Source organism: Macaca thibetana, chromosome 5, assembly GCF_024542745.1.
Source record: "Macaca thibetana thibetana isolate TM-01 chromosome 5, ASM2454274v1, whole genome shotgun sequence".
Classification (NCBI taxonomy): Eukaryota; Metazoa; Chordata; class Mammalia; order Primates; family Cercopithecidae; genus Macaca; species Macaca thibetana.
The window spans coordinates 17,392,344-17,416,195 of NC_065582.1; the positions used below are offsets into that span (position 1 = coordinate 17,392,344).

Here is a 23,852-nt window from a genome sequence, read left to right on the forward strand (position 1 = left end):
CATCTATATGTTGAGTTGGAGGAATAAAGGAAAAGTAATTAAAGAAAATATTTTTCAGAATGCAGCTACATGAAAGCATAAAAGTAAACTGAAAAAAGAAAAGATGAGGATTGGATGGCTGTCTTAAATACAGATTGCCATGGAGATAATGGCTATTTCACAGGCTCAGAGATAGAACTCTTGAGCAGCAGATTTTCTCCCTCCACTTTCTGCGGCGGTGTGATTGGCAGAGAGGCAGATGTGTTATCAGCTTGCTGATACTGCCCTGGAGCGACTGATGGAGAGAATTATGATTTCTAGTAAGAAAATTTCCCTAGAGATGATTTGTTATGTAAAGATAAAATGTATGTTAATGTCCTTCCACACCATGACCTTGGTTTTGAATTTTAGATTTCTTAGGTATTTCACTGGAAAACTCCAGTCTTACTTGGGTTTGATTCTTTGACCCCAGATCTCAAGGTTTTACTTTTTACTTTGGTTTATTGAGTCTTTTTAGGTATGTAATGGTTATGTTTTCTCCTTTTAGATGTGCTGACAACCTGCAGAAGAATGACAGTAAGGAAAGTGGTTTGAGAAAAAGTGAGGATATTTGCAGATGAAAAAAGCAAAACAACTTCCTATTTGGGGGAAAATCTCTGTGATGAAAAAAATTGTCTCAGGAGGATTTCCCAACATCATAATCTTCCTGGACACTGAATTCTTTAGTTAACTACAGAAATCATGTTTTATGTAAAGATAAGATGGTCAGGGAAGGAAAAGTTCTTACAATATATTGCTAATAATAATCCCTGAGGGAGTAATTTTAAATGATTTCTTAATGTGACAAGCAGATTTTTAATGATTTTCTCATCTTGAATCCATAAAACAGAAGTCCTAGAGTATCATAATAAATACAACCTGAGCTAAAATTTGATTTCCCAGGTGCAATGTGGAATGTTCTACATCAGCATCGGAATTCCCATTGCTCAGGTTTCATTTCTATCTATACCTATGGGGATCATAAACAATCTTTTAATTGAAGTGATAATCCATAATAGCATTGATGGTTGGTGAATAAGCAGCAGAAACTGTAATGTGAAAATGCTTCAAGTTTAATAGTGGTAACTGTTGAATTTTAAATTTTTTACTTTTTATCATAGACAAAAATGTAATTAGAAATTTTAATTAAATGAAAAGGTAATAAAAGTTTCTTGTCACATAGAGGGTAAAGACTCTAAATACATTTTAATATTGCTTTTCACCAAAAGGGTATTAATAATTAATAATTTCATAATCTCATACCTAAATTCAATTCAGATACTCACATTAGAAAGTCTTCATTTTTAAAGAATTATAAGACTAACAAAATCTGTTCTTTTTAATGATATAAAATGCTTGTCCATAAATAATAGATTTATTATTTTAGGAACCTTCAAAAATCCTTCAAATTTGACTCTTGTAAAAGAGTAAATGAGTTATTTTCTTCCGTGTACTGAATAATTTGTTTCTCTTGATGAATCACAAATTAAAACAGAACAAAACACACAGACACATATCACACACAGAGACGTACACAAAGGCATACACAAGACACAGATAGACAAACACAGCTTTACTAACAGCATTGTGGTACATAAAAGTGATTTTTTGGAAGGGTGGATGTCTTTGTGTGTTTAGATAAGGATTTGATAAATCAAGAAGGTTGTGACTCCCAGAGTGTCAATGAGAAACTTTGTGGCATATACGAGGTCAGGGGAAAATTATCGTGTGCACTCCAGGTCAGTAACAACAAAAAAGTGGATTACAAAGTAGGTTTTTTTTTTAATGAAGGATCATGAAAATCTCTTAATATTCATCAAAAATTGCCCAGAAAGGTTACATTTTCTTCTTAGGAAAATATCAAAAGTTTACTTTGCTATGAAATCTTTGTTTTTAAGAAAGCCTTCTAGCACTAGCATTCCAAAAACTTCACTTTGGAAGTCACTATCTGCAACAAAGAACAATATTAATTGTGAGCCCTCGAATAATGGCATTCACAGAGAGACACTGCCAATATGCATATTCAGAGATATACCGTCTCTGCTTGCCAGCACCTATGGGCACAAAGAAGCTGAAGTTTGGTTAAAGAAATGGCCAGGGCAAGGAGTGAAGTTTTTGTAATGATGGTTCCAAGATAATAGGCTGGTCTTGACTGCCTGAGCTCAAGTGATCTACCTACCTCAGCCTCCCAAAGTGCTGGGATTATAGGCATGAGCACCGTGCCCAGCCTACCTGCAGAAGAATTTAAATACTTGATAAAATATTTAACACAAGGTTAAATATTTTGAAAAAAGAGACATCAGTGGGACTTGAGATTGTGACTGATTTATTTACATTCAGATGTATGCTTTCTCATTTCAAAAATGATTTGAAGCAGTTTCTACAAACACTAATAGACAAAATGTTCACAGTAAAAGTGAATGGAAAATGTACATATAAAGGAATACTGATGTTGATTTGATTATAAAAATAAACCAACTAAGTAATCACAAGAAAGTGATTAAAAGGTCAAGGGTAGTAAAAGAGTCAACCAATATAAGAAATATATAGAGTGACGAGGGTGCATGAAAGCTTTTTTATGTCCCTGTAATGTAGCAGCATGTAGTGAGTATATTTTTCTTTATTTCATAGAACACTGCACAATACTAAAAGCTCACAGAGCAGAATTGAAATTGAGACCCCGAAATACATACAAAGAATCAACAAAACCAAAAGTAGTTTTTTTTGAAAGGATAAACAAGATCAATATACTGCTAGCTAGATTGACAAAGAAAAAAGAATATCCAAATAAGCGCAATCAGGAATGACAAAGATGACATTACGACCAATCTTACAGAAATACAAAAAATTCTCAGAGACTATTATAGAGCTCATCTATGCACACGAAGTAGAAAATCTAGGGAAAATGGATAAACTCTTGGAAACACACAACCTCCCAAGATTGAAACAGGAAGAAACTGGAACCCTAAACAGACCAATATCAAGTTTCAAAATTGAATATACAAATTAGTAACAAAAAAACCTACCAACCCAAAAAGCTCCTGACCAGATGGATTCACAGCTGAATTCTACCAGACATACAAAGAAGAGCTGATACCAATTCTACTGAAACTATTCAAAAAACAAAACAAAACAAAACAAAAAAAACAAAAGGAAGAGACATTTCTCCCTAACTCATTCTATGAAGCCAGCATCACTTTCATACCAAAACCTGGCAAAGATATGATGAAAAATGAAAATACAGGACAACATCCCGATAAACATAAATGCAAAAATCCTCAACAAAACACTTGCAAGTTGAATCCACAGCACATCAAAAAGTCAATTCATTAAGATCAAGAATGCTTGATTACTGGGATTCTGGGTTGGTTCAACATATGCAAATCAATGAATGTGATTCACTACATAAAGAGAATTAAAAACAAAAGTCATATGATCATCTGAATAGATGCAGAAAAAGCCTTTGATAAAATTCAATATCCCTTCATGATAAAAACCTTCACCAAACTAGGCATTGAAGAAACATACCTCAGAATAATGAATCATCTATGACAAACTCACAGCCAACATCATATTGAATGGACAAAAGCTGGAATCATTCTTCTTGAGAACTGGAACAAGACAAGTATGCCCACTCTCGCCACTCCTATTCAACATAGTATTTAAAGTCCTACCCAAAGCAATCAGGCAAGAGAAAGAAATAAAAAGCATCTACATAGGAAAAGAAGAAGTCAAGTTATCTCTCTTCACTGACAATATGATTCTACATCTGGAAAGCTCCAATGATTCTGCCAAAAGGCTCTTGAAACTGATACAAATGATTTCAACAAAGTTTCACGATACAAAATCAATTTATAAAAATTAGCACCTTATCTATGCGTCAATAATGTTCAAGCTGCAGGCCAAATCAAGAATGCAATGCCATTTACAATAGTCACACAAAAATTACCTATGAATACACCTTTACCAAGTAGGTGAAAGATGTTTACAAGCAGAACTACAAAACACTGCTGAAAGAAATCAGAGATGACACAAATAAATGGAAAAACCATTTCATACTCATCCGTATTGTTAAAATGGTCATAATGCCCAAAGCAACCTACATATTCAACACTATTCCTATCAAACCACTAATGCAATTTTTCACAGAATTAGAAAAAAACTATTCTAAAATTCATGTGGCACCAAAAAAAGATCTGAATAGCTAAAGCAATCCTAAACAGAAATAACAAGCCTTGAGACATCATGTTATCAGACTTCAAACTATATTATTGATAGGTGACGATGTGCTAGCAGCCTTCGATTGCTCTCAGCACCTCCTCATCCTTGGTGTTCATTCTGGCCGTGCTTGAGGAGCCCTTCATCCCACTGCTACACTGTGGGAGACCCTCTCTGGGCTGGCAGAGGCTGAAGCCGACTCCCTCTACTTGAGGAGAGGTGTGGAGGGTGATGCGTGGGTGGGAACCAAGGCTGCATGCGGTGCTTGTGGGCAAGCACGAGTTCTGGGTGGGCACTGGCTTGGAGGGCCCCACACTCAGAGCCACCACTGGCACCACTGGCTCCAGACAGTGAGGGGCTTAGCACCTGGGCCAGTAGCTGCAGAGGGGGCGCCTGGTCCCCCAGCACTGCTGGCCCGCTGGCGCCTCACTCGAATTCTCCCTGGACCTCAGCCACCTCCTGTGGGGCAGGGCTCAGGACCTGCAGCCCGCCATGCCTGAGTCCCCAGCACCCACGGGTGGGCTCCAGTGCCGCCGGAGCCTCCCTGACTGGCGCCATCCTCTGCTTCGCGGTGCCCATTCCCATCAACCACCCAAGGGCTGAGGAGTGCAGGCACATGACATGGAACTGAGGGGCAGCTCCACCCATGGCCCCAGCTGCGTGATCCACCAGGGGAAGCTGGTGGGGCTCCTGAGTCGGGTGGGGACCCCGAGAACTTTTATGTCTAGCTGGAGAATTGTATATGCACCAATCAGCACTCTGTGTCTAGCTCAGGGTTTGTGGATGCACCAATCTGCACTCTGTATCTAGCTAATCTGGTGGGGACTTGAAAATTTTTATGTCTAGCTAGAGGACTGTAAATGCACCAGTCAGCACTCTGTGTCTATCTAAAGGATTGTGAACACACAAATCAGCACTCTGTGTCTAGCTCAAGGTTTGTGAAAGCACCAATCCGTGCTCTGTGTCTGGCTAATCTAGTGGGGACTTGGAGAACTTTTGTGTCTAGCTAAAGGATTGTAAATGCACCAATCAGCACTCTGTGTCTAGCTCAAGGTTTGTAAACGCACCAATCAGCACCCTGTCAAAATGGACCAACCAACTCTCTGTAAAATGGGCCAATCAGCTCTCTGTAAAATGGACCAATCAGCAGGATGTGGGTGGAGTCAGATAAGGGAATAAAAGCAGGTTGCCTGAGCCAGCAGAGGCAATTGGCTTGGGTCTGTTTCCAGTCTGTGGAAGGGTTGTTCTTTAGCTGTTTGCAATAAGTTTTGCTGCTGCTCCATTTTTGGGTCCAGGCTGTCTTTATGAACACTGATCGCTAAAGTTTTCAGCTTCACTCCTGAAGCCAGCAAGACCACAAACCCACCAGAAGGCAGAACCTCTGGATACATCTGAACATCTGAAGGAACAAATTTCAGACCCACCATCTTTAAGAACTGTAACACAAACTGAGAGGGTCTGCGGCTTTGTTCTTGAAGTCAGCAAGACCAAGAACGCACCAATTCCAGACACACTATAAGGCTACAGTAACCAAAACTGTGTGGTTAGAAACAGACACACAGACCAATAAGACAGAATAGAGAACACAGAAACGAAGCCCCACACCTGTAGCCATTTGATTTTCAACTAAGTCTACAAAAATAAGCAATGCAGAAAGGACTTTATATTCAATAAATGTTGCTGGGATAGCTGGCTAGCCCTATGCAGTAGAATGAAACTGACCCCTACCTTTCATCATACATAAGATTGAACTCAAGATTGATTAAATATTTTAATATAAGACGACAGACTATGAGGATGCTAGAAGAAAACCTAGGAAACAACATTCTGGACATCAACTTTGGCAAATAATTTATGATTGAATCCTCAAAAGCAATTCCAACAAAAACTAAAATTGACAAATGAGACCTAATTAAACTAAAGAGCTTCTGCACAGCAAAATAAACTATAAGCAGAGTAAACAGACAACCTATAGAGTGGGAGAAAATATTTGTAAACTATGCATCCAACAAAGGCCTAATATCTAGATTCTATATGGAACTTAAATTTAATGAAAAAAAATCCCATTAAAAGGTAGTTAAAAGACATGAACAGATACTTCTCAAAAGAAGACATACAACCAAAAAACATGAAAAAACACTCAACGTCACTAATCATAAGATAATTGCAAATTGAAGCCACAATGAGATACTATCTCACACCAGTCAGAATAGCTATTATTAAAAAGTCAATACACAACAGACGTTGGTGAGGCTGAGGAGATAAGGGAACACTTATACATTTGGTGGGAACGTAAGCCACTATGGAAAGCAGCTGGGAGATTTCTCAAACAACTTAAAATAGAACTATCATTCAACCCAGCAATCCTATTACTAGATATATATCCAAAAGAAAATAAATAATTCTACTGAAAACACACATATACTCCCTTGTTCATCATGATGCTATTCACAGTAGCAAAGACATGTAGAACCAATGGCAGATTGGATAAAGAAAATGTGGTACATACACACCATCAAATACTACACAGCCATAAAAATAATGAAACCATGTCCTCTGCAGCAACCTGGATGCAGCTCAAGGCCATTATCCTAAGCAAATTAATCAGGAAATACTGCATTTTCTCACTTATAAGTGGGAGTTAAACATTGGGTATTTATGGACATAAAGAGGGGAACAGTAGATAATGAGAACTACTGGAGGACAGAGGATGGGGTAAAGGGTTGAAAAACTTACTACTGGGTACTATGCTTACTACCTGGGTGACAGGATCAATGGTACTCCAAAACCTCCGCATCAGACAATATACCCAGGTTACAAACTGACACATGTACCCTCTGAATATAAAATAAAAGTTGAAATTAAAAAGAAAAGACTTGGTAAGAAAAACCAAGAAAAAAAAAAGAAAAACTCCCAAGGAGAACAAGGTGATGTACACAGACCAACATTGTCAATAATGAATTAGAAAGTACTAAAAATACATTGTATGATCGAATTGCATTTATTTACTGCAGAGCAGTAGATACTTGTTGGTGTCCTCAGTGTTTGCCTTCCGTCTGTAAAAAAATGCCTTTTTATACCCCATGAATAAACTGTTGAGGTCAATGTTTAGACTCCATGGATTTCAGATTCAATCTGATTCAGATTCTCTCTTCTAGGAACTTGAAATTGGGGGTTTGCAGAAGTAATGAGGCTCTTCAGACTACCTGTATGCTGGTTGCTCAAAAGCTGTAGGAGAGGATTTTTTTTTTTTCTAGGTGGATGGATGGAAAAGCAGAGAAAGATGGATCTATCCAATCACAAGGACCAAAAACCACACAATTGTACCCTGAGAGGTGGAATTGAGAAATTATGAGATCCTAGAGAAAAATAAAGCAGCTATAAAATAAACAAATAAATAAAAAACAAAAACAACAAAAAAGCAGCCTTTTAAGTTCTGCATTTCATCATACATCTCAATTTTGGGTCCAAAATAAAAAGGACCTAAATGAATTTTTGCTTAAGCTAAAAGAGTTTATGTTCTTGTAAGAAAAAGTGTGCTGATTAACAGTGATATATGCAAATTCTTAAGATGGATATCATATTTTAAATTATATTGGATGATCCATATAGTTGTAAAGTACAGGCTTCTGTTAATTTAGAAATTTTGGAAACATTATCCTAAACTCTGTAGATTCCATGATTAATTCTAAATGGAAGTAATTTATACTGGATGGATTAAAGCAAAATACACACAAAATATAATTGATGTGTAAAACATTTCATGAATAAAATTTGAGAGATAATGGTAAAGCAAAAATTAACAGAATGAAAGACTGGCCTAAGCTGGACCAAGGCCCAATCTGAAATAATGAAAAAATTGCCTTCCAGACCAAAACCTGGTTCACACACAATGTTAGAACAATAAAAAGGCTACCTGAATGGGTAAGACTGGAAGACATTGTCTTGCATTCTGGCCATGGTAGAATATCAGCCAAGAATTAAATTTGTTGCAAGAAAGCTGGAAAATTAGTTGAGTTTTCCCATAGAAAAGAAATAAAGGAGCTGAATGGAAGGATATTGATTGGCTAGATTACAAAACACAACTTTAACTTGGATCTTTTTAGTAGGTATATTATGTAATTTGGTGTTCTGATTGATGCCTTTAATATTAAAATTCCTATTTAATGAAAACATGGTCCTTCTGGCTTTTGGATAGTTTCTATTTTACCTTAGCTCATTATCCATCTTTTCCTTCTTCTCTTCCTCCATTCTATTTTCCTTTCTTTCCTTCTTTCATCTTTCTTCTAATTTTTTATTTTTTAAAATTATATACATGTGGTCAAATAATCAACATATGTAGTTTAAAGAGCACATAGTTCTATAAGATTTATTAAGAAATACATCAGCTCAGAGCATTCACATTTCTTTTTCCCTGAAGCAATCCTTTTTAACTTTTTTAGTTGATTCTTCGGGTATTTATCTTCATAGCTCAATATAACTTGCTTGCATTGTTACTTCTTAGTTTTTCAGTTTCGTGCATTGATTTTTGACAACGAAGGATAAGGATTTAGCCTTTATCCTTCTTGCCTCTCCTCTACCACCCCCCACACTTCTCACTGTTGTCTTATTGTATCTTCGTTTTAATTATGTTGCAGCCTAGTTTTAGTTGGAACCCTTAGTGTTTACGTTATTATCATGCTGTAACTTAAGTCTCTTAGTGAACTAGGATTATTACATTTTCTCTCTTAAAAAATACAAATTTTTTGGTATGGACTTAATTTTTGTTCATTTAGTTTTCTAGATACATATTACTGTTCAACCTTAAGCCCTCTGTCAATTATCTACATCTCCTCCTCATCAAACTAATATTAAAGAAACCTTTTCTAGATCCTCAGACCTGCATCACCCTGGGCTAGGTACCTGGCACACAACTGTCCTCTGGGCACATCTTTTCATGCTCATCCTGGGAATTTATTTGGACTATTTTCTCAGCGAGCTCTCCTATTTCTGTCAGCCTCTCATGCATTCCTTTGTTCTTTTCTTCCTAGTTTCAGAGGAGCACATTATCTAGTAGATTTCTGGAAAAGTGTTTGTGGAAGTGAAATTGTTGAGAACTTAGAGGTCTGAAAATGTCTTCACCTTTCCACTGGACAGATAATTGATACAGATTTTAAGTGGGAGATAATTTTTCTTTAGTGTAAATAATTTTCTAGCTTCTAATGCTGTGGAGAAATCTGAAAATATCTCTTTGTCTTTTTAATGTGATTCATTGTTTTTCTTCTATGAAATCTTATGTAATTTTTTTCTGTTCTTTGTTTCTGAAATGTTAAGATTATGTGTCTTGGAGTGGGTCCACTTTTATCCATTGTGTTGGGCATCAAATTGGATCTTTTGAATTGGAAACTTTAGTTGTGACAAATTCTCTTGAAATATTTTATTTATGATTTGTTTTTCTCTCTATTTTCTGTTTCTTGAGTTCCTACTAACAGGATGTTGGGAAAATTGGACTACTTTTCATAACTATCTTTCTTTTTCTTATTTTCTTGTTTTACTTGCTCCAATTTCATAGGAGGTTTTATCTTAAAAAAAAAAAAAAAAAAAAAAAAAAAAAAAAACTTTCCATTGAGTTTGGTAGGTAGGGAGGACCATGACCCTACTGTGAAGACCAGGAATGGCAAATAGAGGAAGAGCTTGACATTGGCAGTATGTGGAGGAGTGGGACTCTGGATAACATAGAAACCTTGGTCCCATGAATGCCGTTAGATTGGTAAGAAAATACACACATCCAAACAAATCTTGATATTATTCTTAAATTCTGAGATTAAAGAGAAATATTTTAAGCTTCTAGAAAGAAAAAAATTAGCTACAAATAATATATAATATCATCATAGTATTGAACTTCTTTACGCAACAGTGGAATTGCATATAAAGGCTATTGTGGGGAAATAAAAAAACCTAAAACATAAGATTCTTATATTAATCTCAGATTAAAGTTATTTGTCAGAGCAAATGAAAATTAGTTTAGAATACCCAGAATATCAGAAAGTATATTATGTTTCACATACCTCTTCTAAGAAAAATACTTTAAAACTATATTACAAACAAAAGCAAATAAACCAGAAAAATCTCATTTTAGAGGAATAAACAAAACAATATTTTAGCCGTAAACTGACAAGGTTGTAAAGGACAAAAATTGGAAGTTGGAAGTAGATTAATTATTGATAACAGAATTAGGGGACCCTGGAAAGTAATTCCCCAACTAGCAACTGTGAAAGACAAAAACTAACCTGCAGTATCTTGAAAAGGCTCAGAAAATTGAGGTTACTGTTATCTCTAGAAATAGTGGTAAAACAGGGTGGGCACATTGGCTTATGCCTGTAATCCCAGTGCTTTAGGAGGCTGAGATGAGATTATTGCTTGAGGCCAGGAGCTTGAGACCAGCCTGGGCAACATAGCAAGACCCCATGTTTACAAAATAAAAATTTAAAAATTACCTGGGCATGCTAGCTACTTAGGAGGCTGAGGTGGAAGGATCATTTATTTTTCAGAAACAAACCAAAATGAAATGCTGCATTTCTCCTATCCCAAGTCATCTTAATTTATGCCTTCATAATGATACTTTATTCCTTACGAGCTTTAATCAACAAAAAGAAAGCCGAGCTTCTCAGTTCACAAGAGCTTCCCCTGACAGAGGGCATCTTATTAATGCTAGGTCAGGAAAAGAGAGTTTTCCACCAGAAGATGCATCTCTTCAGTATCAGCCATAAGGTTAAACAGAGAGAAAGCGTTATGAAAACTAAAAGGGGCCAGAGTTTGGTTCAGGAACACAAAGTAGAGGATCAAGACTTTAGATAGGGGAACAAGGACTGTGGGAAATACCTTGAAATAGTCACGGATATTTGCAGCTAACGTCAATTTGCTAACAACTCAGGTAACTCTCTGTGTAAAGAATTCTCAATTAAAGAGGCAGAAATGGGACAGACCTTTGCAACATTCGAAGTCTTCAATTTGGTCCCATTATGTAGTGAATTAAGAAAAGTTAGGTAGGAAATTTAGAAATGTTTATCGTTTTTGTAACAACCTTTAAAGTAATATTGCATTTTGTTTGATGGATAAAGTCATTGATATAATTCTGTCTTCAGTGCTTGCCAGATGGTATTTATACGTAAGAGTGTATTTGTGTTTTGTTAGAATAACTGATATTTCTAGATTTATTACTAAATAAAACACTATAACAATAGCATTTATAATCAGGAGCAAAACAGAATGAAATAATAGAAACATTCAAAAATTTTTCTATGAGTGCTATACATGGTTATTCATTTACTATAATCTTCATCCTTTTAAAATGTACTATAGGGACCTCCAAGTTCGACCTGTTTAAATAAATTCTTACCTACATATTGAACAGAAACAAGCACAATTCATGTTCATGAATAATTCTGCATGGTAAAAATTAACAAACCAGACTACGCCCTTTTTATACTGGAGATTACTCCCTTCATTTCCCTTTCTTTAAACTCCTCTGTGTTGTGCATTACACGGAGGAGTTTAACTACATTACTATATCATGTAGGTATTCTTAGCAAAATTTACATAAGCCACGAACCATCCTGGCAACTTTTCCTTAGTAAATGCAGACTAAAAACATGAAAACTGTGACAGTGCTGTAGGAAAAAAAAAAAGGCCCCAAGTAGTGCATGTCATTATGAAAGGAAAGGTAGCTTTGAAGAGGCATGTGACATGTTTGCAACTACAGCTCAGATATGCCTCTTGGAAAGCAGTAATAATTGCCTATACACAGGAGAAAGGTTTCTTTGCAGCTTCAATGACACAGGCCTTTGAAGAAAAGAATTCTTTTGACATATGCATTTCATAGTACTTACGAATAAAAAGAAAGGTGAAACTCATGTGGCTATTCTTATCCAAGGTATATATACACACTTCGGGATATTGTTATGTTATCTGACAGTCATTAAATCTCAGAACTTCACTTCAGGGATCAAATAACCAGACACTTAAAAAACAAAGCTGACAGAAAAAACGCAAAGCAACCTCAAAAAGGTCATGGCTCAATAACTAGGTTAAGTTTTGGAGATATTATACTGTTGCATTAGACTTAGACCTGAATCTTACATAGTTTGAAAGTATATGACAAAGTTCCACATCAGTGATTCTTGCCGAAGCCATGAAGGCAGATTGCAAAAACGTAAAATTAGTTTGTTGTTCTAAAAAAGTGACTAAGAGAGAGGGAATCAATATTAACACAAGAGTCATACTGTTGGGAAAAAACCTCTCGTTTTGCTATCTGAGAAAGAATGAATGAATTGGCAGAATGAAAAGACATTTATTTGTGCAAATGAATGACCAGGATGAAAAGTAAAGGTTTTCTAGTATGGTATTGCATGTGCACTCATGCATATTTTCAGTCATGATTCAGAAGTGGAGAGACGTGACTGCCTGTTGACCTGATATCAAGGCTAGAGGATGTAGGGCTCATGGGAATCTTTTCCTACTGACCGTATTACTGAAGAAAAAAACTGCTTTATCATTTGACCCCAATTCATGTCTATGTCAAAATCCTTTTCCGATCTCTAATATTTAAAAAAACACAAAAAAACAAAAAAAAAAACCTCATCTCCCAGGCTTGCTTTTCCTGGCCTCTTATTTAAGCCATGAAGAGAGAGAGAGAGGGAGATTAAAAATCTGGCCTGGGCCATTAAAAAAATTAGTGATTGGCCGGACGCCGTGGCTCACGCCTGTAATCCCAGCACTTTGGGAGGCTGAGGCAGGTGGATTACGAGGTCAGGAGATCGAGATCATCCTGGCCAACATGGTGAAACCCTGTCTCTACTAAAAATACAAAAATTAGCCGGGTGTGGTGGTGTGTGCCTGTAATCCCAGCTACTTGGGAGACTGAGGCAAGAGAATTGCTTGAACCCGGGAGGCAGAGACTGCAGTGAGCCCCGAATGCGCCGCTATACTCTGGCCTTGCGACAGAGTGACACTCCCTCTCGAAAAAAGAAAAAAACATAGTGATTTTGATATTATTAAGTAATAAATCATGAGAGGATAAACACATCATATCTATGTAGAGAATTTTTTTTTTAAAAAAACAATAGAATGTATAGATGCAAGTGATAACAGTTCTAAGACTCTTTTATATAATTGTGTTAAGTGATGTCCAGTTGTTTGGGAAGGTCCATTTCCCATAATTGTCATTGTCCCATAGATAAAGTGCAGAAGAATTTCTGTCTTTACTAAATTTATTACCAAAGAAAACAGATGAGTTGGGTCTGGGGCGTTCACTGGGCTGTGTTAGTAGGGAGTAGAACATTAGTGAGAGGAGTATAATGATGTTTTTATGGAAGCGCTCTGTGCCTTGATTTCTTGGAGTGTTTTCTGCGGAATCGCCCTTTGCCAACAGCACCTTCAATGCTTTACCTATCATATTATGGCGGAAAATGATACAATGTTCTGGGCACTCAGCATTAATGATGGAGATTGCTCTCGTCTCCATATGACCAGTCTAGGGCCACAAGTTCCCCCAAACCAAGCCCTTTTGGTGCTAGGGCTAAAGGAATCACCATATCCTTATATCAGTAATTCTTTCCAACCACACCAGTGTGAGAGGGGAAAGCAGAAAAAAGGCTGCCTGACTCAATGAGAGAATACATTGAAATTTGGTACAAAATAACCATACAGAATTTGCATTTTTGGCTTCATTCCTTTGTGCATTTCTGCCATATTTGATGATCTTTTGGAGAAGGAGGGACAGAGGCAAGACAGGGTTCCAGATGGAGGAATTAATAATTTATCCTAGAGGTGCATGTTGGAGCAACTGATTCAGGCAATGTATGTTGTCACATTATAATAGCAGTAAAGGGGTGGTTATGGAAAGATTAAATCATTCACTCCATTTGGTGTTTTGTATTTATCTTCTGAAGGTTACACCCACTTTGGGGTTTTATTTAAATAAAGTTAACGTGCATTTTCTTTTTCTTTTTCTTTTTTTTTTTTTTGAGTGTCTTTTATATTCTGGCTCCCAGGATAGGGTCTATAGGAAATTAAGGGTAAATAATAAGGTGGTTCGCCTGACTTTAAGGCTCACATGATAGTATCCTCAATAGCTAGTTTCTCTCATTCTTGACATGCTGTTATTACAAAAGAACTTATCATTTTTAAAGATACGCACCATATTTTTCTGTCTTTTCATCAAGGACAGAATGTACAACTATATATATCCTACACCCAAAATGCCTTATAATCTCTCTCTCTCTCACACACACACACACACACACACACACACACACACACACACACACACACAAATAAACACACTACTTATCTACCTACTTATGCAGGAGAAGACCATCCAGAAAATGTGTCTATTTTTGGCTGTAGGATTAACATACAAAAAAAATGTGAAACATTTTACCTTCTCCTCTGCTAAAAAACCAAGAACTTTGAGACCTGGAAACCCAGATTACTCTTTATCTGGGAATAAATGTTAAGAGGTCCCTCCACTGAAATTCTAGACTCTTGGAAAGGAGAATAGCTCTTCTTGAGGTAAAAGCGATTTTATGGCAGGGCGTGTGGGTTCCTTGAAAGGTGGAGACCTGTGTTTTTCTTCATGAAAATAAACTCATGAAGATTCAGGCCACTGAGGGATGTGGTGCCTGGTTTTCAAGAGAACTGGGCCCCAAGATCCTCAGCCTGGGTTGTTCACAGAAGCTTCCTTGGAGATCATGTTTGGCTTGGAGCACATGGATGTCACAATTTTAGAGCTGCTCACCCTGCAAATGGAACATTCAGGTTCTGGCAAGGACAGATAAAAATGAGAAATGACCAAGCCTTCTTTTCCCACTCTTTCTAGACTGTGATTCTCTGCCAACTTTGCTACTTGGGAGTGCAGTCAAATATAATTTGATTTTAAAAAATTTATTTTTCTCATACCAAAGTATCACGAAACAAATGTGTGCCAATTAGACAAACATAAATACATATGTTATAGAAATGTCTCCCTCTGCAGATGTTCAGCAACATTCTGAGGAAGTCAGGAAGAACTAAGAACAAAAAAAGGGGGTCTTATAAAAATCAAAAAACCAAACAACTGCTATTTGGTTACAATAGAGGATTGTGCATTGGGGTTAAATAAAGAACATTATCTCAACTGCCTGTGGAGCACAGTAGATCTCATTTTTAAAATGTTGACGTTTTTAAATGAGATCTATTGTGCTCTCTCTTATGGGGGCTTTGCCATGTTACCAGATCTTTATAAAGGGCCAGAAGTACATGTTATCAGTTACAGGCAGAGGATGGTAGCAGAGAGCTCTTTTTACATTTAAAGTTTGACCCATATTCAGCCAAAAATTTAGGCATTTCATGTTTTTAAGCTGTTTCTGATGTATTAACTCTTTTTGTATTATTACAACTTTCTAATACTTCATTTACTTAAAGAAAAGAAATAAAGGTAAGAGTGTCAGGTGTTAGCTGGTGGTATTGTGTGGTTGTATTAAAGCATCAGAAAGCATCTGATTTTACAAAATTGATTGTCTTACCTTTGGGGACCCTGATTATTTTAGATCATTGTATCTAATTAAAAGGGCTACAAAAATGAATTTGAATGTAAGGAGTTAAAGAGCTTTGCAATTTAGATTATAAATTAAACTGAGTTGTTATATACTGTATTTTCAATTCTACTCAATGGATTCATAACTATCACTAGACATGTAAGAGTTATAGACTCGATTTATAGTATACACATTCTTGCCATACATCATAAAACTAATTGTGAAGAGCAGTGTAATAAATAGAACGAAGCTCATTGCTTTCACTTTGAGGAGAACTTAACAGAAAGAGCATTTTCAGTTTATCGAATCAGCTTAATTTGTGTGGGGTGATAAACACCAGGGAGTAAGAGGGCAAATAGTTAAGGAAAAAACAAAGTATGGTCTCATTTTGGCAAGTAAAGCAAAATCTTTTCCTTGGTGTGTTATCCCAGCCTGTCTTCACGGAACCATTGAGAGGAGAGCTGTTATAATAGAGAGGTAAAAATGCACTGCTGAAAACAGCAAAAGAGGGTCATTGTTAATAAAAGAGAAAAACAATAAAAGGTACATAATGTCAAAAGAGCAGGAGAATGTTTCACCCTCTCTAATGACAGGGAAGAATTTTTTCTCACTGTAAGCTATTAGCCTAGTCTTTTTTTTTTTTTTAAACTATCTGCCTTATTAACAGCATGTGTGTGGAGACTTTGCATTACCTAGATTAACACAGTTTCAGCAGGTGTGCTAATACCCTAGCCTCAGAAGTCACGTTCCTGTAACTGAAAGACAAATAAGCAGGGTGGCTAAAAGTCTCCTTTGAGGTCATCTCAGTAGAACACAGGGTTTCATTGATTAGAACATGCCTAAGGAATGACCTTCTCATTTGCAATTTGGGAAGCATACGTTTCTTCTGGAATACATTTTTTTTTTTAAACTTTCTGCTCATGGGTGACCTCACCTTTTTTGTTTAACCAAACCCATTAATCAAACATATCCCAGAGGTGGCTAATGATCTTGTAGAATTCTAATATAAGCAGAAAGTCAAGGACAGTACAAATTGATTCACAACACCCACCTTATTAGGCTTACGATGCTGTAAATGTTTCCCTCATGTTTTAAGAATAACAGCCAATCTGGTTAGCAGGGCTGCTGTTACAACGATAAGGATTTTATGCACCTGTCTACAGATTCAACAATCAAAAATGGTTCTGCATTTCTTACAAAGTAGTTTGATGAAAATCTCTTCAGAATCAGTTATCATCAAATTTTCCTTTCCAATATCTGAAGATACTTATACACATAAAACTACCCAACACAAGATATTTATATGATTGTGAAAAATACTTTCCTTCTGCAATACTTCAATTTAAAAAATTCATGTCCCTTTTCTGTATTAAACTTCCATAGGACAATTATTAAACATAGGAAAAAGAATAAAAATATAAATTGTTAGAAATGACTGGTGAATATCTAAGCTGCTCTGATGAATTAGTGGCCTTAGTTCAGCTTTGCAGTTGCATGTTTGGATCCTCAACAGCTATTTCCCCAAGAAATTTAAAAAAAAATAGTTTTTCTGCGAAATAGAGAGAGAATTTTTTCTACAGGCCACTTTATTGACAGCCTCTGTTATCTACCGATCACTCTATTACATAAACAGAACACAAGAGAGTTTGAGAGAGAGGGATAGAGATAGATAGATAGATAGATAGATAGATAGATAGATAGATAGATAGATAGATAGATGGATAGATAGACAGAATGACAGATAGATAGATGACAGGCAGATAGATGATAGGCAGATAGATGATAGATAGATAGATAGATAGATAGATAGATAGATAGATAGATAGACAGACAGACAGAATGACAGATAGAGACAGAGCGAGAGAAAGAGAAAGACAGTTGTGGGAGGGGAGAGAGATTCAGCGGATTCAGTGATCTTAGAAGAGATAGGCCATCTAGGTTTCCCCAGTATAAGACTATAAATGAATATAATTCATTCTTAGTTAAAATCTAATCAAAGGGTAATACTTGGAAGATCTTTTCTTTGTAGCTAGAACAAAATTCCTTTAGCGAGAAGCCAGCTTAGTTGAGAATAAACTGTGATACACTTGCTGCAGAGACAAAGGGGTTTCAGGCTTGATCCCAGTTTTTCAGTAAGAGAGAAAAGTTGTTATTCAAAGTCAATAGCAGAGGAAGGAAAAATGGAGCCAAGATGAAGTTTATAGCTAGGGCTACATTATGTCATTTTCAACACAATGTTTAAGTTTCAAAAAATATGATGTTTTTGACTTTAAAGATGTTTTTCAACTATAATGATGTGGCACAATATTTACAAATTCCAAAAAACACATTTTGCCAAAATATAAATCATAGATTTTTCCTTTAATATTTTTATGATCTTACTTAAATTTAAATTAGATCATGCTTTATGCTCCCCTTCGAAATTATCTTCTGGGGCTTTCTATGACATCTCAAATAAAATCCCAGTCTCTGCCTATGGTTTTCAAGGCTTTGTAGGTCCTAGTCCTTGCCTCTCAAACACATCTAGTAGCCCTTGCTTCCCAGTATTTGAACTTGCAGTTCTTTCTGATAAGGCCTCCCTCTCCCTTACTCTTCACGAGTCTTGGTCCTTCTTCTCCAAGTCTCTGCCTTAGAAAGCCCTTCTGTGATCACTTGTCCAAAGCCAGCAGCCTTCCTGTTATGCTTTATTTGTACTCCTTAGTTCTTTTTCTTACAGAAATTATCCATCTTGGACATTTCAAAATTCAACTTTCATTTTATTTATTATCCTCCCTTCCCCTAGCATCTATATGTCCAGCTCTTATCCTGGGAAATAAGCTCTATAAAGGCTGAGGCCTTATCTACCTTTTAAGTTGATTCCAGCGCCTAGCACAATGCCTGGTACATGTGGAAGCTGAATGAACGTGGACTATCATAAGGACTGTATTCTAGGTAGCACTGGGGTAGGGTTGGAGTACATTCAGTGACTGTGGGGAGCGGGACAGTGTTAGACAGTGGGAGGCCAAATATTAGTAGAATAAAAAGGCCAGGGCTCTGGAGTCCCCAAACCTTCTTCTAGAGAGGCTCTGCTCTTTTTTCATTTTATGTAACGGGCTTCATTGCAGTATTTAAGCAAAACAAAATATGCTGAAGCTTAACAATATTTGAAAGCACTGAAGTAGATCAGGAATTCCCTTTTGCATTTGTTTAGACCTTAATAACAACCAACACTTTAGGATAAGTATATCCTCAACTAAGGGGAAAACAAAAAAAGAAAGGAAAAATAAATTTTAGGAGAATTTTTACCTTACATGTCTCCTATATAATTGTGCGAGACTCTTCTGACTGGCTACCAAACAGCCATTCCAAGTCATCTCTTATAGGGCTGAAAAAATGAGAACACCCATGTCCCTGGAAGTTCCTTTCCAGGGAAGGAAGATCATGTGACTTAATTCTGCCCAATGTGACTCAAGAGCAGGTTTGTGAGGAAACTTCTGGAGAACTTTTGCTCTGCTACTGTACCTAGTGACAATATCTCCTCGTGTCTTTCATGTTATTCTGTTGCCCAGTGTCCTGGCTTTAATGTGCTCCAAGACTATACCTGTACCTCTTCTACTCTTCATATATGTGACATAAATCCATCTTTTTCTAGGTCCTTCTTTATCAGATCATCTGCATCATAATACAGATTCATATTTGACATAGTATCTATTTTGACAACACTGTACATTTGATTTTTTTCAACTTACTAGTCAAGAAACTGAAGCCCAAAGAAGTTAAACAGTTTGGATACCCCACCCCCAACTTTAAAAATTCTTCCTACTGTCTTCTCATAACGTCACCATCGTTCATGAGAGACTATTGTTGGCCAGGCATTTTACACACATTCTGGATCCTTGTCCTTTATGATTTATCCTATACCTTTATGCTTTATCTTCCTCCCTACTTTTTCAAAAAATAGATGATGAGACTGAGACAATGGGATTATGCAATTTTACCAAAATAGCTCTGTCGATAAATAGAAGTCAAGATTTAAAATCCTGTTGGTCTGAGACCTAAATACGTGCACATTACATTTAGCTTCCTGTGCTTCATAAATCATGAGGCATTAATATGAACTACAATTGTCTGTATTATGTGTAAACAACCAGAATGTCCATTTCCTTGACATATAGCCTTGAAAACTTCACAGGGGAAAAAAAGATGGCAAAACACCTTCATGAGATAAGAGTAGACTGATTACATGAAAATTTTCCAAACTCACTAGAGAGGCCAACATTCAAATTCAGGAAATGCAGAGAACCCCTGTGAGATACTGTACAAGATGATGAGCCTCAGGATACACAGTCATCAGATTCTCCAAGGTCAACATGAAAGAAAAAAGATAACTAGAGAGAAGAGGCAGATTACCTACAAAGAGAACTCCAACAGGCGAACAGTGGACCTTTTGGCAGCATCCCTACAAGCCAGAAAAGATTGAGAGCCTATATTCATCATTCTTAAAGAGAAAAACCTCAAACCAAGAATTTCATATCTAGCCAAACTAAGCTTCCTAAGCAAACGAGAAAAACTATCCTTATCTAGATAAGCAAATAGTAAGGACATTCATTACCACCAGACCTGCCTTATGAGAGGTCCTTAAGGTAATGCTAACTATGGAAATGAAATATCATTACTTGATCTTTCAAAAACACACTTAAGTACATAGACCATTGACACCATAAAGCACCTACACAATCAAGTCTGCATTATAACCAGCTAACATCATAATGACAAGATTAAATCTGCACATATCAATATTAATATTGAATGTAAACATGCTAAATGTCCCACTTAACAGGCACAGAGTGGCAAGATGGATAAAGAAACAAGATGCAATAACATGCTGTTTTCAAGAGTCTGAGCTCATGGAATGACGTCCATAGGCTCAAACTAAAGGGATAGAAAAATCTACCAAGCAAATGAAAAACAGAAAGAAGCAGGGATTGCTATTCTAATTTCTGACAAAATAGACTTTAAACTAACAATGATCCAAAAAGACAAGGCCATTACATAATGGTAAAGGGTTTAATTCAACAAGAATACCCAACTATCCTACATATATATGCACGCAACATAAGAACATCCAGATTCCTAAAACAAGTTCTTAGAGACCTATAAAAAGCCTTAGACTCCCACACGATAATAGTGGGAGACTTCAACAGCTCATTGACAGTATTAGACAGATCATCAATGCAGAATATTAACAAAGATATTCAGGACATAAACTCAGCACTTGACCAAATGGACCTAACAGACATCTAAAGAACACTTTACCCAACAACAACAGAATATACAGTCTAATCACCTGCATATACATAATCTAAAATTGATCATATGCTCAGCCATAAAGCAATTCTCAACAGGTCAATAAAATCGAAATCATACCAAGCACACTCTCAAGCCACAGAACAATAAAAATAGAAACAAATACTAAGAAGGTCACTCAAAATCATACAATTACATGGAAATTAAGCAACCTGTTCCTAATGACTTTTGGGTAAATAAGGCAATTAAGGCAGAAATTATTTGAAACGAATTAAAACTAAGATACAGCCTACCAGAATCTCTGGGTCACAGGTAAGCAGTGTTAAGAGAAAAGTTTATAGCACTAAGCGCCCATAACAAAAAGTTAGAAAGATCCCAATTTAACAACCTAACATCACACTCTAGGTGTTCCTAGAGGACCTAGAAAAACAAGAGCAAACCAACTACAAAGCTAGCAGAAGACAAGAAATAATCAAAATCAGAGCTGAACTGGAGATTAAGACATGAAAACCCATTCAAAAAACCCAAAGAACTCAGAGGTTGGTTTTTTGAAAAAATTAATAGAATAGACTGCTAGATAGACTAATGAAGAAACACAGAGAAAAGATCCAAATAAACACAATTAGAAATGACAAAGGGGACATTACCACCGATGCCAAAGAAATACAACTAACCATAAGATAATATTATGAATAACTCTATGAACGCAAACCAGAAAATCTAGAATAAATTGATAAATTCCTGGACACATTCACCTTCCAAAGACTGAGCCAGGAAAAAGTTGATTCCCTGAACAGATCAATAACAAGCTGCAAAATTGAATCAATAATAAATAGCCTACCAACAACAACAACAAAAAGTCCAGGACCAGATGAATTCATAGACAAATTCTATCAGGTGTACAAAGAAGAGCTGGTATCATTCCTAATGAAACTATTCCAAACAATTTGAAGAGGAGGAACACCTCTTTAACTCATTCCGTGAGGCCAGCATCATATCCTGATACCAAAACCTGGCAGACACACACACACACACACACACACACACACACACACACACACACACACAGAGAGAGAGAGAGAGAGAGAGAGAGAAACTTCAGGCCAATATCCTTGATGAACATCCAGGCAAAAATCCTCAATAAAATACTAGCAGACCGAATTCGGCAGCACATCAAAAAGCTTATCCACTATGATCAAGTGAGTTTTATCCCTGGGATGCAAGTTCAGTTCTACATATGCAAATCAATAAATGTGATTCATCTCATAAACAAAACTAAAACCCAAACCACATGATTTTCTCAATAGATGCAGAAAAGGCTTTTGATACAATTCAACATAGTACATGTTTAAAATTCTCAACAAAGTAGGCATTGAAGAACTTTGCTTCAGAATAATAAGAGCCATCTCTGACAAACCTACAGTTAACTTCATAATGAATGGGCAAAATCTAGAAACATTCCCTACGAGAACTGGAACAAGACAAGGATGCCCACTCTCAGTATTCTTATTCAACATTAATAATAGTACTAGAAGTTCTAGCCAGAGCAATCAGGCAAGAGAAAGAAATAAAAAGGCATCCAAATAGGAAGAGAGCAAGTCAAACTATTTGTTTGCAGATGATTTAATTTCTTACCTAGGAAACTCCAGAGTCTCTGCCCAAAAGCTCCTTGATCAGATAAACTTCCTGATCTGAAAGTTCAGCAAAGTTTCAGGATACAAAATTAATGTACAAAAATTAGTAGCATTTCTATACACCAACAACATCCAAGCTGAGAGCCAAATTAAGAAAGCCATCTCATTTATAATAGCTACAAAAATAAAATATGTAGGAATACATCTAAGCAGGGAGTTGAAAGATTTCAAAAGCAAGAATTACAAAACACTGCTGAAAGAAATCAGAGACAACACAAACAAACGGAAAAATATTCCATGCTAAATCAGTATTATTAAAATGGCCTCAAGGCCCAAAGCAATATACCGATTCAGTTCTATTCCTATCAAACCAACAATGACATTTTTCACAGAATTAGAAAAAACCTATTCCAAAATTCATATAAAACCAAAAAAAGAAAAATTCCAAATCGCCAAAGCAATCTTAAGCAAAAAGAAATAAACTAGAGGCATCACATTGCCTAACTTTATACTATAAGGCTACAGTAACTAAAACAGCATGGCAATGGTACAAAAACAGACATATAGACCAGTGGAACAGAATAGAGGACCCAAGAAGAAAGTAACTCACCTACAACCACCTGATCTTTGACAAAGTTGACAAAAACAATCAATGGGAAAAGAATTCTCTATTCAATAAATGATACAGGGATAACTGGCTAGCCATAGGTCAAAGATTGAAACTTGACCCTTTTCTTTTACCATATAAAAAAATAACTCAAGGTGCATAGTGACCTAAACGTAAAACCTAAAACCATTAAAAGTCCAAGAAGAAAACCTAGAAAATACCATTCTGGACATAAGCCTTGGAAAAGAGTTCATGATGAAGATGCCAAAAGCAATTGCAACACAAACGAAAATTGAGAAATGGGACCTAATTAAACTAGAGAGTTTCTGCACAGCAAAAGAAACACCAAAAGAGTAAACAGAACAGAATGGGAGAAATTATTTGCAAACTATATATTAAACAAAAGTCTATTATCTAGAATCCAGAAGGAACTTAGAAGTTGGTGTTTTGAAAAAATTAATAAATATCATTTATACACCAAATTCACATGTGAAGAACAAAAGACACCATTATAAAGTGGGGAAAGACATAGAC

At 36.3% G+C, this 23,852-nt stretch overlaps 1 protein-coding gene across 2 annotated transcripts in view; it reads right to left on the minus strand.

The window, feature by feature from the left end:
• GALNTL6 (polypeptide N-acetylgalactosaminyltransferase like 6) overlaps window positions 1-23,852 on the minus strand; it is a 1,210,113-nt gene that overhangs the window by 407,027 nt on the left and 779,234 nt on the right. The window lies entirely within an intron of this gene.